This window comes from Lolium perenne, chromosome 2 (genome assembly GCF_019359855.2).
Source record: "Lolium perenne isolate Kyuss_39 chromosome 2, Kyuss_2.0, whole genome shotgun sequence".
In the NCBI taxonomy this organism is placed as follows: Eukaryota; Viridiplantae; Streptophyta; class Magnoliopsida; order Poales; family Poaceae; genus Lolium; species Lolium perenne.
The window spans coordinates 318,567,533-318,579,671 of NC_067245.2; the positions used below are offsets into that span (position 1 = coordinate 318,567,533).

Below are 12,139 nucleotides of genomic sequence, written 5' to 3' on the forward strand. Positions count from 1 at the left end.
TGACCTCGGCGAGAACGCGCCGCCTTAATGCAACGCCGGAGGGAAGCTCCAACAATTGCGGCTCCAACATAGGCGGCTCCAACACCGGCGGCAACAGTGACGATGGAAGAGCCCTCTACCATGGAAGGGCCGCCGCCTACACCGGCAACAGCGGAGCACCCCATTTGCATTTGATTCACGCGGCGTTATAATATGTATGGCCGGAGTTGACAGCATTTTGATGGCGGGTACTTTAAATTATGGCCGAGAGTTTTGATTTCAAAATTGATTAAAAAAATGTGTGAAAATCCTTCTGGAGATGCCCGTCGGCCAAGATGCTGGCGCGCATGCATGCATTATTGATTACTAGATTTAAATGTGCGCCTTGGCGCACGACCCCGTGAAATTTGCACCAATTTACAATTTGTATAAGAATGATGAAAATCGGGTGAAAAATGAAAATACGATTTTTAGATTTTACAAAACAAAGTCGGTAGGATGAAATCAATCAAGAAAAGAGGAAGTAGAGCAATATTTTGGGGCTTGCCATGGCTCGCGGCTCCGGTAAATAGTTTGTAAAGTACTATATTAAGCATCTATAGATATCGAAGGTAATAAAACATCAAATGGAAAAAAACTATTCGATAGCTAAAAACACTATGTAAACTGTCATTAGTACGACATGTCAAAGGTTGTTGGTTGTATAGTCGGACTTCTCCATCGGAATGATGTTTATGACATGTTGTCGGAGAGAATGTCACCGGCACTTCTCTATTCGCCCTTGGTGGGTATGGTGTTGTGAATGGCTTTGGAAACTTCAGACGGTGAACGCCGCCTTGATCATAACCCTGGATGGAATCTCACCGACATCCATAGCTTAAACCTGGTAAGAAAGGACCATAGATCATATTAGCTAAGGGTAAAAGTTTGTGAATCAGGAGCCCGACTTGGCATGGGTTCCCCATCTTTGGTAAGCGATTTGGCAATCGCTATATTAAGTGTGCATAAAAATATAAAACTAACTAAGCTATAAATGAAGAACACACATGATTTAGTCATTCCAAAATGAAATATAGAAACAACTGGTATCGATCCTTGGATTTAATTCTTAAATGGTAATTAGAAAACGAAATGTAAATGAAAATGGTACACTCTTATGTTACAGATAGACATGTAGCAATGTGGTTTTGGCTGTGTTTCTAAAACTATTAATTTCTCCTATGCATTGTGCGTAGCGATGGAACAAATAGAACTCAACTTAGTAAAAAAATGATGGGTCTGGCTCACTTCTAAAAACAGAGGTATGCAAGCCACAACTTTTCCCTGTTCATTTGCCTTTGGAGACATCCTGAGATTTACAGTTTGTATAACAATGATGAAAATCAGGTGGCAAAATGTTAATATGGTTCTTTGGTTTTACATTTTTTATTTTGATCAGGTCACAACGATTTACAATTTTGCGATCCCGTATTTCACACTGTTTATCATTTTGTAATAAGCTGAGAAACATGGTAGGTTAGCATTTATACAAATCAGTGATAAAAAGGTATTTCAAAATCTTCCTATTATTCTTGGTTCTTTTCATTGGAGTTTTCGAGAAGATTTTCTTCCATTTGAGTAATACTGTAGTATTCTCACTTATTGTGTCTACATTAAGATTTGGTAAGAAGAATGTTAGGATAGTTTCCATGTAAAAAAATTTAGTAAGAACCTAAGTGATCACGCCGTGACATCAATAATTTATATGGAATATAAGACACTATTTATATAGCAAGCAATATTGACTTGTGCATAGAATTATCTACATAAATTCCTCGTCAATATAGAGTACAATTATCTGCATCTCAACAAAATTTTCAGTATGGAAACATGCACCAAATATAGTGCTTTTTTTGTACAACTTACACGATTTGGCACACGGCCCCGTGAAATTCGCACCACCTCCTCATGGAAAAGGATGTCTTAAGCTTTGTTAAGAAGACCAAAATAAGCCACAGGTAAGCCTACATTTCCAACGTCACTATGATAAAAAACATCATTATAAGGCAGGGTTGATGCTATCACAATAAGCTTAAGCACAAGGCCCTGGCACAGAGCTGAAGGATAATCTGGACCATCTAGCTTCGTCCATCTAGTTTGGTGCAGCGAAAATAGACCCTGAAGACACAGGACCAAAAACAACATCAATTCACTCGGTACACATACACATTGAAAGCATGCAAACATAAACGATCATACTTGTTTCAGGGAACTGTAGATTGTAGGTAATCTCTCTAGAGGTGGTCAAGGAATGAACTAACATGATGCAAGAAAGTTGTCATGTGAGATCATCAGAAAACTGAAAGAGCAGTACATGTAACATACAAAAATATTTCAGGTGACCAATAGTCTGATTCTATGAAATAGGTTGTCACAAAACTAAAAAAACAAGGCACACATGCTCTTTCATCCAAACACCAAAAATATTTTATGGCACATACTGAGGAGATTAAAACTCACACTTCGGACTAACAGATACCTATTTGACAGAAACAGAAACTCGATTATGTACTATGTGAAAATGAGCAAATTAAACTTCACCTGCAATTGAGAGGCATTACATTTCAGAAACTCTAACTAACTTATGTGATATGGTATTTTCACCTATTTGAGGTGTTTGTGCTCATTGTCCGTCTTGTAGCGTCCCTATCACTCTACCCGCTACGCACTATCGAGGTGAGTCTCCTAGCTGTAGGCCAACTTTGATACTGCCTTTTGGCCTATTCAGTCTGTACACACCATCCAACTGATCAGAGCTCATCTCTGCTCAGGTAGCTAACAATCTAGCTCTAATGGACATGTTTACTGTGTACAATGGTGTATAAATAAGCACGAGTGATGTGCCCTAAAAAAATTAAAAAAAATACAAAAAAAGATCTAACGTGCTCGAGAGATCAGAACGGCGGACACGCGAAAGAACACAACCAAGGGCACTCAAAACCTAAATATTTGCTGGCCTCAAGACTAAAAGGAAGATGTTGTGGTAGGTTTGGGTCTGTCAATTTTGCCCAGTATCCTACCGGCTAACTTCTCGTCGCCACCACAGAGAGCTGCCGCACCAGTGTCGTGCCTCTGTCCCCTCTCACCAGTAACCGCATGAAGAAGGTATTCATTAGTCAACCCAGAGAGAGACGGGCAAACAGACAGACATGGTGAGGGAGAACCGTCATATGAATGCAAGTAAAATTGATAGCAAAATACCACTGATCATGTTCCCCTTGAGGGTCCCAAAGTAAGAGAATATATTATTATTAATACATTTGGGAACAAAGATATCGGATTTATAATGCAAGATATTTTCGTGCTTGAGAGACAAAGCCTATAATATGTGAACCAAATAAGAAAATGCCTCACATTATACCCAATGGTATTTAAGTGCCAATAGGCTACTGAAGCTCATTATATCACGCGCAGGACTAATAAACCGGGAAGGAGGTAGTAAATATGACAAGCACAAACCATAACTAAGTAACTATTGCCCTGTTCAATCTAGCAAAAAAATATGTTACGATAATTAGATAATCAAATATTTAGTAGTAACACGAGCAACCTTATGCACAAATAGAAAAAGGAAGTGTCAAGATAACGGATGTATTTATCAGCAACAAACAAAAACTGTATATGCAAGGAAAAGGAAAGAAATGGCGAGATGGAGTAGATAGTACACTCAGCAAACAAAAAATATCTCGCCAAAAGAAACAAAATGAAATGGCCATTATTATCGGTCAGCAATCAAATAATGAAACACCTAACCTTCCAGAAATCCTAAATAGGATAAATAAAATCAGAAGTTGATGGCGATGCTAACCTGAGAAGAAAGTTCATATCACTGATGTCAATGCCAACGTCTCACATGTCAACTCATAGTCCTAATTAATCAGAAGTAGCAGACATGCCACAAATTGCCAGGTTTCTTTAGTTATCCTGTATTGATAATAAGACCATAGCCTGAAATATCAATAAAAAGATATGGCTTTGTTATGGAATAATCATCGGATAAAATATACTAAATGTGCTAATCTTAAGAACATACTGAATTCAAATAACATATCAAGGAATTCCAGAAAAAGGATAACAGAGTAACCAGTAATCTTACTCGCCAAATGCAGTTTTAGTCCAAATAATCTAAGAGCCTTTTATTTTTAGACCTAGCAAGCAGTTTATTTTGCTCGAGCTATGTAATACCATCTATAGCGCTGATTGTTCTAAAGAATCATTCGGTTGATTATAGTAATTCAAATTGCAGCGATCCTTTAGGTAAGCAAAAATGTTGATTTTTCAAGTGGAACAGTGCCAAAAAAGAGAAATAGCATCATAGCATCTGTGTTCTGTCAGACTGAACTCCTCTTAATTTTTTTGACATCATACCATAATCACTGTTGACCTACAGACATACCAAAAAATGCATTCATCTTTTTGATGGACACGAACAGAAGTACATATATAAACCATTAATCTTTTCCTTGAAGATAATCTAATGTACTGTATTCATGTTATTAGTAAAAAAAATTACGTAGATGAACTGGAGCTTCAGGGATGGGCGCATAGGGCTAGTGAATGGGCACATAGACTCACAGGTGTAACTCATATAGCTATCTGAGAGACTCGGCAAGCACAACGCGAAGAAAGAACCTCAATACCAAACAGCAGCGCAACCTGCAAAACAAACGCTAGTCAACAATTTGTAAACAACAAATGTAAGCACGAATAGATTGTCTGAGCCAATTACAGCAAACAACAACGATTTTACACCAAATTCGGTTCCATGGATTCCGTTGAAGCCAATAAATGGAAAACGAAAATAACATCAGGAATTCCAATAGATAATAGAACCCATGACAGAAATCGGGTGAAAAAATGCTTGGTAATCATGTAGAAGAACTGTGTAGAAATTGCTTGAGCACTATGTAGAAACCGTAGAAACAATATTGTACCATATACTCCGTGCACAGCAGAGAAGAAAACTGGAACAACCATATAAATAGAGGGTGCACGGAAGTACCAGATCAAAGCCATTGCTGCAAGGAATCACAGACATTTGATGATCACACGGATGAGTCGAAGAATATAAAAATTAAGAAAAATAAACAAAAAACACAGGTGTATCTTATGGACTAATGCCACAGTACCATCAAAAAGGCAGAAAAAATTAGAGAAAAAATGAATATATATCTCTGCAAGGGAAAATCATATAAATGTCCACTTAGTCAAATATAATTTCGAGACTACTATTGCAAGATTAGTGGGATTTTTTCTTTGCTTTGGCTGTACCAAAATAAACCAAACACAAATAATGTAAGTTTTTGCACTGGCCAGTCAAGGGACTGTACACTTATAAATGCAGGGGATTCTATGCAGCACTGCTTAAATAGCATCCATGCCTAATTGTAACTATCATATTAGGATATGATCCTGTCAAGTAAAACACTGCATAGATTATAAATGATAAATGATGCAAGTGAAAGAAATCCCACAAGACAGGATTCTCCTGACCTAGGTCGCCAATCCCGTGGTATACATGTTCTTATAATTTAAAACATCAAGGCCTATTGCATTGATTGTTTCCTCACATAAGCATACTTTCTTATACAAACAGAATGCATCACAGATATCTGAAAAAATATCCTAATATAACGATAAATTGCAGCAACTTCAGGAAGAAAATATAACAATAAATTTCATAATAGGTATGAAGGCACCGACTGGAAAAAAGAAGCACACAACTTGCATGACAGGCCATAGAATGTAAGTAAATGGTACCTATGCTACTTGACTTATAATCAAGAAAAATATGAACTGTAAAATAAGACTGAGGTGTTGAAGAACAGAAGCATGGCCTCACCTACAAATTTTCATCAAGCTATCCACGATCTGCCAAGAAGTAGGGCTGTTCTAGTCAGTTTAGGGGATCACTGGCTCATTTGACCACAAGTTCATCTCTTCAATAAATACAGCAAAGCTCATCTAGCTGACAATGTCAGAAGCACAATCCTGCAGAACATGGATGTTATCAGCAAGCTGCAGATAGATTTTTCTTCTGCTTTTCAACACAAAAAAGGAATAATGCTGGAAAGAGGCACTAACAGTAGGGCTATTTCCGTTTGGCAACTCAGAGCCGTGTACTTCTATACTGCCAGCAGTTCCCTCTTTTCCTTCCATCTCCTTCATCGACTGGTCAGCTGTTGATTTTGTTGACCGTGTTTTTGCCAATCAGTGGTATATACTTTTATGAACACCTTCACTCAAAATAATCAGAAGATTCCAATAGTAGCACAAAGTAGATATAACCAGTCCAACAAAAAATGCCCGGGTCACATTGCTTTCTAGGATCCAGAACTGCACAACGGTTTCATCCATTAATGACTTATTTATACATTGCACAAATAAAAAAATAAACATCATGGTGTATGCAAATCCAACGAATCCACCTTACTACTGAGCTTCCTAAGTGAGCTCACATGTACACTAAGAATGTTCATTGAGTATTAGGATAAAGTATACATGTTTATTTCAAGGAGCACATATGACAATTCATATCAGCCTACAACTTGGATGGTTGGGATACTGTAATATACCACCTGTGTTTCTTTCTAAAATTATGGATTATGCACAAGTGTTAGCTGCAACACAGACTGCAGGCTGTGCACTACCATCAACATATTAATATTCCCCAAAAGCATAAATGGTGTATTATTAGAGAACACAGAAATCCATAAGTACCTTGATATCCATTCAATTTCAGCTCCGAGCTGCTTCAATAGTTCCCTTTCTGTGAACATCATATACAACCATTACAAGAACAAATCAAAGGAGTCAGTGAGGTAGTAGGCTTGATTCCCCGAGCACACATCCAACGAGTACTCCGTCTTTGTGCGCCCTCCTCGTCACCAACCCCGTTTCACCGTTGATAACCTGCAACATAACCCCCAAATAAACAGTTACATGTCTTCTACACATATCATCAAACATGTTACATACATAGATTTCCCTACATCAGAGGACACACAAAGAGAGAGAGGAACATGGAAGAAGGGGTGGAGGAGGGCAGTGTGGTATGGATGCTGCAGCCTAGCTCAAGCTGTGACGGCCGCCTTCCATGAAGGAGATGAGCCGGGAAAGGGTCGAGCAGACTGCCACTGTCATGGCAGTCCTGCCTCTTCTCGCGTGGTGTTGCCGCGGCCGTCCATGTGCATCCCGCCGGCATGGACAAGCAGGTGAGATGGAGGGGGAAGAGGGCAAGATGTTGGGTGGCACCAAGGAGGCGACCTGGGAGGAGGGAGGGGCTTGGGAGGTGAGGGAAAAGAGGTCGAGCGAGCACGAGCAGCGACGGAACGGGAGGGATCTGGGGGAAGAGGGAAAAAGGGATTGGGGACGAACCATGGGAGCGGACTGGGGGAGAAAGCGGGCGGCGCGATGGGAGGAGACGGGAGAGGCGGCCCCTGCCCTGTTCGTCATCTTCCCCGTGTGGTCCTCCAGGTCGAGAGGATGCGGGAAGAGGAGAAATTGGGCGTAGGAGGAGGAGGACGTGGAGCGCCACTGCGCTGATGCGAAGGAGGAGGCGGCGCCAGCGGAGGCTGAGCGGCGGCGGCGCAAGCGGCGGCTAAGCGGCGGCGGCTTGCGGAGGAGAGGAACGGGGATGGGAGGGGATTGGAGGGCTGGGCACGGGAGGGCAGCAACGTGGGGATTGGCTGGGCTCTCCTCTCGCAGGATTGGCTGCGCGGCCTGTCGTCTCGCTGGATTGTCTATCCAACCCACACAAAAACCACCCAACCAACTGACAGCGTGGACCATTCAGAAGAAGGGCCCGCATGCAGTGGCAGGCGGGTAGAACCTCGCCGTTTCATGTCTTGATCTAGTGGGCAGTTAATTTTTTTACCTAAAATAGACGGCTGAGATGCTTCAGCTAACAACATCCTGTGGCCCAGAATCGCAAATCTCTGTGAAGCCCCCATGGGGGGGCAGCTATTATACCTTCAGATTCCCGGTCGCTTGATTTGAACGCGAGATCTATCCATCGCTCCAGTTCGTTGTCCTAAGGTTCGCTCGTCATGTTCTCTTCTGATAACTCCCTCTCTCTGCACCGTGAAGCCCTGCCCTGCTACGTTCACAATGAGCAGTTGTGTTCAGGAACTACAGAACTGTCTTCCAAGTATTTATGGGCTATGCTTCAATAGGTGAACGGTCCCCCGCGTCGCTCCGCAGCCTCGGGTGCAGAAATACTAGATCCCCTCGGCCCTCCCCTTCCAGTCTCCTCCCTCGCTACCGCCGGGGTCTCGCCACCGGGCAAAGCCCGTGCAACGGAGGGCGGCGGCGGGTCCATTCTCGCGGCCGTGGGGCGGTAGCGGCGCGGTGTCCGGGTGCCCTGTGGTTGGTCGGCGTGATGCGGGTGGCCATGGCAGTGGCTCCGGCTGTCTCGGCGGCTCCTCGGTTTTTGTTGTAACTCAATATGTAGCAAATTTGTTCTTGCTTAACAAAATTTTCATAGCCAAAAAACATGTGTTTTTTTGTTGTAATAGTTTTTGATTTTTATTGTAATTTGCTGCCGATTTTTGTTGTAAACCAACATGTACGAAAATAGTTGTTATTTAACCATATTCTATAACATTACTTTTTAAAATTTTGTTGTGAAGATTTTGTTGTAATACTATATATTTTTTGTAAGCTGAGTGAGAGTTTTTGTTGTAATACTCAACTATCATAGGGGTGGCATTTTTGTTGTAAATATTGAGAAGGTCGGGCCTAGCGAGACGTACCTTTTCAGTTTAATTGGTGAAGGGAAGGACTGCGGGTTGAGTTTCTAAAAATTAAGGGGTAAAACATAAAACTCACATTACGATTGATTCTGTACGTTGGATCGCGATCGGAGGGTGCAGAGGACGACCGATTTTTGGCTGGTTGTCAGCCGACCGACGCTGAGCGTTGCCCCTTCCAAATCCATCGATCCAGGTTCTGGTTGGATCGATTGCCGCCATGAAAGTGAGTACTCGCACTTGATGGAATTGGGATTCCTTTTCCGATTTCAGTTGTGGCTCTTGATTGTAATTGGTCCCTTTTTCCTGATTTTGTTACGGCTGCAAAAGGTTGTGCTGAAGCTGGACCTGCACGACAACAAGCACAAGCAGAAGGCCATCAAGGCCGTCTCCACTCTCCACGGTACTCCTCTGCTTCTTCCGTTCCATTTTCATCACAGCGCACCATTCATCCACATCTGAACTTGCTGCCCCCTCTCCCCCTCCCCTCCCTCGCCGCCGCCAGGGGGCACGGTCTGGCAAAGGCCGGCCGGCGGTGGCGGCGGCGACGGGGATTCTTCGTCATCTCGCGCGAGGAGGTCGGGCGTGGGTCGTCTTCCTCGGGCCGGAGCGCGGCCCTTTCGTCGGGGACCTCAATGGCGGCCCCTGGCCTTGGCTCGGTGACGCCATGACGGACGACGAGGTGGTGGAGTGCCCTGCCGGCGGTGGAGGGAGGGGTGGGGGCGAGCTGCAAGGGGAAACCCTAGGTCCCCTTCTCCTCGCCTCTCGGCGGCCAGCGGTGGAGGGCTGGCTTTCGGCTGCGGCGGTGCGTAGGCGTGTGCGGTGTCTTCGGACTACGCGATCTGCTTGGTGTCTCCGGTGGCAACCATGGCCAACCTGGGATGGTCGCCGGCATGGGGGCCCGATCTGAATAAAGGCGGCGGTCCTAGGGTCTCTCTTGAGCGATGATGAAGACCTGCCGGAGGCCTGCCCTTCATGATCTGGCCGGAGTGTTGAGTTCCGGAAGGCGCCACCGGCGAATGTAACAGTGCTTCTATTGCCTGGAGTTTGCTGGATCGGTGGTATTCGGTCGTGCGCGCCCATGCTTTTATTCCGACCGTTTGGTTTTGGAGGGTGCTGCGCGAAGCTCTTTTCTGTGTTGACACCAAGTGACAGCTGATCCATGGTGAAGTCAGAAGAAGAGAATATCATGAGGGCCAGATTTGGAGGACTAGCTAATGGAGGTTCAAGTCTTTGCGCTGTTGAGGGGCTTGCTTGGTGTTCCGGACTTCGCAACAGTGGTATGAAAGTGGGGGCGGTAGCACATGTGAAGTTCGGAGTCTTACCTCTCAGGGTGAAAACCCAAGGTCTGGCCTTAACTGGTTGTGCCTGGCAATGTCCTTGTTGAAGGCATTGTTTTGGGAGCGGATACTATCTTCAGGGTGAAAACCTAAGATCTTTGATCGGGCGACGACGGCGCTGGTGCACTGTTCCCTTCTTGGAGGCGTTGCTTTTGAAGAGTCTGAATTTCATGTGTTGTCTTGGTGGTGGATGTATTACTGTTGCTAGGGCTGGGATACTGTAGCGAGACTTTTATTTCTTAGTTTTCTTTTTCTCTTTTTTGGCTGTGTGTATCCGTAATGTTATTAGGACATTGCGTTGTTGCAGAGGCTGGGTGTAATTGGTATCTTCTGATATTAATATATTCCCTTTATCGAAAAAGTGACGAAAACAACTGTCACTTCCTCAGGTATCGACCAGATCGCCGTGGACATGAAGGAGGCAGAAGATGACCGTGGTCGGCACCGTGGACCCGGTCGACATCGTGGAGAAGTTGCACGGCAAGCTCTTCCCCACGGTGAAAATCGTCTCCATCGGCCCGGCCAAGGAGGAGAAAAAGGATGAAAAGAAGGAAGGCGGCGACAAGAAGGACCCGAGCAAGGAGGTGGTGTACCCGCCGTACTGGTTCCTGTCGCCGCCGCACCACCCGCACCCGTACTACTTCGTCGGCAGCGCCGAGGAGGACCCCAACTCCTACGTCATCTGCTGATCGACGCGCGCCGCGGAGGCAGCAGATTCCGCTGTACATTTTCTGTATCTATATCTACTAGTTAACGGTACATGCTTCGCATGTTGAGATAAATGCCTGATATTTAGTGATTTTTAAACTTATTTTTTAAGCAAGATGCATACATTAACACACACATCCCCGAGTGCTTTATGTTAACACATGCCTAGATATGATAATCTTTGAGTTTCTTGTTAAAGTAAACGTGTATAAATATTACTTCCACCATTTCAAAATGATTTAATTGTTGGGACTGTCGGAAGTCAAACAACTTTAAGTTCATCCGAGTTTATAGAAAAATATATCGACGTCTAGAACAGCAATTTAGTTTCATTAGATTTGTTGTGAACTATATTTAGTACTATAGATTTTTCAAGAACACGCGTGAGCATCCCGTGTCTTCATTCATTAAGATAGGAGATAGTTGTACAACAATTTACAAAGACAAAGAAGCAGGCCAGGCCAGGCGCTATCGTTCGCCGGCGATCCACTAAACCCTGAACAAGAAGATCTACGTTATGCCTCTCTGGTCTCCGCTGCCACATAATTTAGCTTGTTTCCACACATGGAACTCGGCTTTGATCCTCCTAACTAGCTCGGCTGGCAGCAGGGCCACCTTGTCAAACACCCTGGAGTTTCGTTCGAGCCACAACTCCCTCGCGATCAGAACCACCATCGTGTTCATCTCCTTTCTATGTTGTTTGGGCGTTGCGTTGGATAGTGCCGGCCACCAGGTTCCTAAGCAGGCCTCCGCGCTCGGTGTATGTCTGTGCATTCTCAGGGGAAGGAGCAGATGGTACCAGACCTCCCTGGAGAACGAACACTGCAGCGTGAGGTGTTCGACTGTTTCATCCTCCTGGCAGCAGAGCACGCATTGTGGTGGGTGCTGCAGACCACGCCGCGCGAGTCTGTCCGCTGTCCAAAGCCTGTCTTTCAGTGCCAGCCACATATGGAGTTTATGCTTCAGAGGCGCGCCGGTCGCCCATAGTTCTCTAGCTCCCGGCATCTCCGTCCTACCGATGAAGAACATGTCGTACGCTGACTTTGCTGAATATGACGCGCTAGCTGTAAGTCTCCAGGTGACAACATCAGGGGTGCCCTCGGTGATTTGCACGCCATTCACTGCCTCCCACAAAGCCATGTACTCCACAAGTGCCTGCACTGACGGTGTACCTTTTATCATACCAACCCAAAGTGTTGTCCGGCAGGGCTTCCGCCACTTTGACTCTTAGACTCGCTGGCTTCACATGCTTCATGATGTTTGATGCGATCTGTCCGGCGCTGCGATTCTGAATCCATTGATCCACCCAGAATTTGAGGCGCT

General features: G+C 44.4%; 1 long non-coding RNA gene and 1 pseudogene across 4 annotated transcripts; one reads left to right on the forward strand and one right to left on the reverse strand.

Moving 5' to 3' along the window:
• Positions 1–473: 473 nt before the first annotated feature.
• Positions 474–7,900, reverse strand: LOC127336686 (uncharacterized). 4 transcript variants are annotated; one of them, XR_007873455.2, is made up of 7 exons: positions 6,739–7,900; positions 6,103–6,354; positions 5,861–6,009; positions 4,953–5,036; positions 4,594–4,674; positions 1,885–1,999; positions 474–862 (listed from the first exon to the last, which is right to left on the reverse strand). It is a non-coding gene; the product is annotated as an uncharacterized lncRNA (long non-coding RNA). The 4 variants fall into 4 exon arrangements; XR_011752855.1 differs by lacking the exon at positions 4,953–5,036 and having other exon boundaries at positions 6,739–6,930; positions 7,396–7,897; XR_011752854.1 differs by lacking the exon at positions 4,953–5,036 and having other exon boundaries at positions 6,739–6,930; positions 7,011–7,897.
• A 1,088-nt stretch (positions 7,901–8,988) lies between these two features.
• Positions 8,989–10,797, forward strand: LOC127329535 (heavy metal-associated isoprenylated plant protein 39-like; annotated as a pseudogene).
• The last annotated feature ends 1,342 nt before the right edge of the window (positions 10,798–12,139 follow it).